General features: G+C 32.9%; 1 long non-coding RNA gene across 1 annotated transcript; it reads right to left on the bottom strand.

The window, feature by feature from the left end:
• Positions 1–1,026: 1,026 nt before the first annotated feature.
• On the bottom strand, positions 1,027–5,211 carry LOC139827086 (uncharacterized). The gene is made up of 3 exons (XR_011737281.1): positions 4,904–5,211; positions 3,445–3,886; positions 1,027–3,351 (listed from the first exon to the last, which is right to left on the bottom strand). It is a non-coding gene; the product is annotated as an uncharacterized lncRNA (long non-coding RNA).
• Between the last annotated feature and the right edge of the window lie 531 nt (positions 5,212–5,742).

Genomic DNA, 5,742 nt, shown 5'->3' on the forward strand with positions numbered 1-5,742 from the left:
TGTTTGCCTCCACAAATCCATCAAGCTGTCAACCTATCAAACTACCATTTCTCTTTTCCTTCAGCCCCAAATGTAAATTCAGGTAGGTGGTTTCTTTTTTACAGTAGCATCTACAGATTTCATTGTTGCATTAGAAAAGGTTGCCTTTGACTTTCTGATTTAGTTTCTCCATCCATCTTTGTGTTCCATGGAATCACTCTGAAGAAGGACATTTCTAGATTGCTGTTTAAAAGAATTTAAGGATATATTGCAAACTGAAATACTGTCATGAACATAGTAAGTTTTGCACTAGTGACGCAGAAGGTGATCCAAGCACCTGCTTAAGACATTTAAGCATTTTGTTAATCCACTGTAAACAAGTCCAAAGACAGATTTTTGCATTTTATTTGCCTCATGGTGGGTACAGAATTTTCTCTGTTGCAGAGGTTATGCCCATCATTTCAAGTACACTAATGTTATGTACTTTACCATAGTCCATCTTTGTCACTTCCCACCCCACCCTGGATCCAGGCATGGACACATTGCCAGTCCTCTGCCAAGACAGTTTGTATAGATGAGAAAAATGCCCTTCTTTTTCTAAAGAAGATTGGAATTAAACGGAAAATTAAGGAGAAGGAGTATACCTCTTTCTGGTTTTGTTTTTGTTTGTTTTCCCCTCTCCTCTTAAAAACAAAGTATTCCTTGTAGAAGTTTAAATCTACATATTCAGATGGGTCTTTCTAAGGAAAATGCAGTTATGAAAAAAAAAATCTTTGTAGATCAGTGTTCTGCCAGAAGGTTCATCTGAACTCATCAGAAACCTTGATCACATTTGCAGGTGTATATGGTCTTGCCTGGTAAAGTTGTGAGATTGCTAAAATCACCTACAAGCCTATTATGTATGCTGCACAAAGTATGAATTAACCTATATGCTCACTAGCACATAAAAGGTAATGATAATCAGCTGTTAAGAAAGAAAAATGATTTTCTCTCAGACCCTTTTACTTAATGTATTTTATTTATTTATTTATTTAAATTCCATCACACTTTATGAAATGTTCACTGCTTGCTTGAGCCCTTAGCAAACTTTATATAGCTTTTGGTAACTTTTACTTATGTGGCAACAGACAGCTATACTCCTTGTATGTAAAGAATCTAATCTTTCACAACTCACATCTACTATCTAGAAGATGCAAAAAACACAAATGTAGGAGCACTCTCTAAATTACTGAGATATAAATTTCCCCACACTGTTTCTCAGTTAGTGAAGTCAAATGTAATTCTTGGGTGTAAACAATAACACAGGAAGTCAGCTTGCCCATCACCTCTAAATTAGATCTTTATTGGTGAGTTTAATGAAAACAGAATGAGACGGGAAAGATTAAATCAAGTTGGAGACAGCCTAACAGCTATAACCTGTATAGTAAGTGACATGTAAAAACCATGTAAAGATCACAATTTGTATTTCTTAGTAGCTTTGCTTAGAATTGTTTGGGTTAATGTATAACTCCATCTATAAGTTTGATCACCATCACTAATGCATTAGTTCTCATTTCATACTTGAAATTTTGCTTTTTTTATAACAACTGATGCTAACAGAAGCACAGTCATTTTTCTTGTTCTTCTTCTAGAGTAAAATGAGGGATCAGTTCTGGGGAAAGCAATGCAAGTTTTAATCTCAGAATAGCCATAAAGGGATAGCAGTGTAGATTAGCATGTATGGTAATTTGTCACAATGTTTCTGAATCAGTCTTTCATTTAGTGGGGATTATATAACTGATTAGAAAACATGAGCTTCTAACCCTTTATCTTCTGATAAGACATTCTACAGTAATGCGGTCACTCTGATTGCAGTATCAATTAAGATCAGTGTGGCATGTTAGTGAATTCTTTAGTTTGAATAAGAGCCCTCACTTGTCAACAAATTGCTGAATCCAGGTAGTAGGTTTCTTTAATGAACTGCTTCTTTATGCTGGAATGTTATATATGCCCCTTTCTAAAGGAGCAATTAAAAAACTTCTGAAAATCGTTTTAGAAAAAGATTTAGTTCATTCTTTTGTGAGGTGAAACTATGTAGTGTTTATGGGTCTGTGTCCACCACCTGAGTTCACCAATGTTTTAACTCTTTGACACAAATAAGTAGAAACTAATTTTGTTTACCAGCATTTTCATTTAAAATATTAAAGTGGAAACATTAACAAAATGTAGTTCAACTGAGTAGTCAAATGCTGACAAAAGTTCAATAGTTAAGTGTCCTGGGATGTTGGCTCTAATCTTTTGTGTCATTAGGTCTCAAAATATTTTAAAAAGAATAATACTGAGATCTAATGGCACAAAAACTGTACATAATTACAAAAAACCTCTTAAGTCTAATTCTTAAACTGTAGTAATTGATCCTACAGTAAGATTTATTCCATAATCATGGAAGGCAATGGCATTTACAACTAGAATAAATTAAAGTAAATGAAGAGGAAAATTGTATTCTGTGTAACATTTAGTTCATTATAGACTTAAACAACTATGCCAATCCATGTTCATGAATATAAGTTATGATGCTCACAGACATAATTAAATAAAAATGTTATCACCAAGAAACAGTTCATGTTACACAAGCATAGAAATTGTTACACTTTAAAAGATTTGTGGGTTTTTTTAAGGTTTTATTGTCAATGTTCAAGAATATGAGTAGTAGACAACAGTACAGATTTTTGTATGTGTGATTTGTTGCATTGTTTCTTTTTTTTCACTAGTGGTCATAATACATAAAATAATAGCTTTTTCTGCATTCTCTGCTGCTGGGTCTTACTCCCCACTGTGTTGATTCTTGATTCCACACCTCATTAACTGCTTCTGCGTCTCTTTATTTGTTCAGTTAACGTCTCACTGGAGTTCATTAAATGACATTAGACATCACTGAAGTTCCCAAGGGAATTGCAGCATAAGATATACAAGAGTCTAAAAGGGAGTTCTGGAATTTTGAATGGTGCATACAAGCAGGAATTCCATAAGGTGTGGAGCAAACTGTGTATCAGGTTGTCTACGTATCAGGTTGTTGTATATCTTCCCAGAACCTTGAAACAAGTAAACTACTCAGGCTTAAAAAACTTATCCTGGGATATCATAAACATTCAATTGAATTTTTAACTTCCTGCAATTTTCAGATACAAAGGTGGAACTTTAAGTACCTTTTCAATGTTTGTGTGTACTGTCAAGTGAAATGACGCTCAAATGAAATAAACAAATATTTTCCTGAAGATGAGAAATTGAATCAGATTAATTTCCGGTAGTCCTGGTAGCATTGAGTATGTGAAGCATATTCTGAGGTTCTGGTAAAATACAGAAAAAAAAGTCTCTGATGGTGTCAGCATCTTTCTGTGGAGTAGAACAACAGAGAACAATTATTTATACCAACACTATTTTTAATAGAAAGGAATAGAGAATGACAATAATTAACTATCTGCTTACCTGAATTCTAAGTCAGGTGATTCAAACATGCTTGTAAGAGAGATGAGCTCAAAAGCCCCTCAGGTAGAGAAAAAAATTGAAGTATGGTTCTTTTCATCCTTGATGAATATCCCTAGACATGGTGCTTCTGAATAAAAGGAAATTTACTCACTTGGCTCTTCAGTGATACTGATGATTTATTTCATGTTTTTCTTGTACAAGTACCCAGTATGGTATTTTTTGTTTCAAATCAAAATTAATTGTTCTGTGTTGAAGTGAATAGTAATTCTTTTACAATTATCAGTCATTCCTCAACTTCTATTGATGTCATGAATGATATCTAATTATTTGCTTTACAGGGAATAGAAGAATTCAAAGCAGAGCGGTATGGCATCAAAGATTTTATCAGTTAGTTAGTGCCGATGATACATGACAAAACCTCTTGTGACACAGGCAGGTTGTCCTACAGAAAAGACAGAGAAAACACTAGATAACACCAAAGAGTCATACCACATGTTGCATGGACAAACTACTTCAGAAATGCACCAACCAGCCTGCAGAAGGTTATAAACATTTTCTGAGGTAAAGATTTTATATATTATCTTTCAAATTTATGCAAGATCTGACTCCTAATTCTGATTTAATCTCTCTTTAGGTATAATTATCTTACAGGGTCAGTTGCGATAGTTTAGTATTTGATTGATATTTTGCTACTTAACACAGCTTTTAAAAAAATCATTCTAATAGATATAGTAAGTAGTAATAACAATAAAAACAAAGATTAAAGAGGGCACCAAATAAAATAGTATTAACAAGAAAAGAGTTAGATAAATTAAAGGATTAAGTCCTTTTTCTTCAATGAGCTTGAAAATACAATACTCTTTTAACAGTTTTTTCAGGTACATACTTTGTATAGAGATGCAAATACAGAAACATGATGTAGACAGCACAAAAATGAAGGATATTCAATGAAACTGAAAGTTAGTAGTTTTAAAAAAATAATAATTAATGTGAGGAACACATTACAAGAAGAGTTTGGAACTAAAATGAATAAAGACAATATATGCGTTTGTATTGGGTTTAAAAACACATGGATAAATTTTCACAATTCAGGGGACAAAACAACTACTAAAAAAAGGAATTTTGAATAAACTTCCCCTCTTGGCAAATCGATAAAACTAATGAAATTCACATAACTATCCCCTGAAGTCAACAAAACTGATGCCTATCCACACCAACTGCAACACAGAGACATTGTTGAAATCAAAAAAAAAAAAAAAAAAGAAATTGAACTACAGAAGAATCATGGTACTACAGGAAAGTAATTGACAAAGTGAAACCATGCATGATAAGAGAGTTAACGGTTGCCAAGTTCTGAGATGGATAAAATAAATTTGAGCCCTGGGAGAATCTGTGTACACTAGATACTCACATAAAATAAATTAATAGAAATAAACATAGAATAATAGGTCAAACTCACCATCAGTTTCATTGATTTTCTCAAGATGTGTTTGTTCAGGCATACAATGTGGTCCACACTTATGACCAGCATGCTAAGTGAACACCAGGCAGTATCCCTCTACGAGGACATCATCTATCACATGCTCAGTAGACACATACAAAATTTAGTTTGTGCTGAAATGTAGAATTAGAAATAGAATTAGAATTTTAATTTAGGTATTCTGGATCTTGTCCCATGAATTTACTGAATGTGCAAAAATACACCACATGGCTGGTTTATGTTAGTAATGGTGGAGAAAGTTCTTTGATGTGTGTTGTTTGTTTGTAATCAGCCTTTAACAACTGAATCATTTCACGATAACACTGATATAATCTTATTCCCTAGTTATGACAGAGGATAATACTAAGACTGAACTCTATTTCTTTGTACCGTTCATTTGATATGGGTTTCAGATTAATATAGTTTCTTCACCTTTTTACTCAATGGCAACTGGTTGAGCACTATGATTTAAATCAATATGATAGCATGATTTTGAACCAACCTACATAAGACAAGTAGGTATGTTTTTTAAAGAATGATGATTGCTTAACTCTTTCACATCTGATTTCCTAATCAAGAGATCACTGTAGAAATAGATTTGAAAAAAATATTTATTCTTTTTCTATGAAATATGTAGCATTGCCCAGATAATTTCAAGTAGCTCACAAAGAGTCTTTCATCTATTCAGTGATTTTAAATATTACATGTTTCAGAAATACATGTTTTCTGGTATTCACTTCATTTGTTCTGTTTTAATAGCTTTGAAGAGTATAGTTAGAATCCAGAGGATATAACTGAATTTTGACTAAATACCTTTT

The sequence above is a fragment of the Patagioenas fasciata genome, chromosome 1 (genome assembly GCF_037038585.1).
Source record: "Patagioenas fasciata isolate bPatFas1 chromosome 1, bPatFas1.hap1, whole genome shotgun sequence".
NCBI classification, from domain to species: domain Eukaryota; kingdom Metazoa; phylum Chordata; class Aves; order Columbiformes; family Columbidae; genus Patagioenas; species Patagioenas fasciata.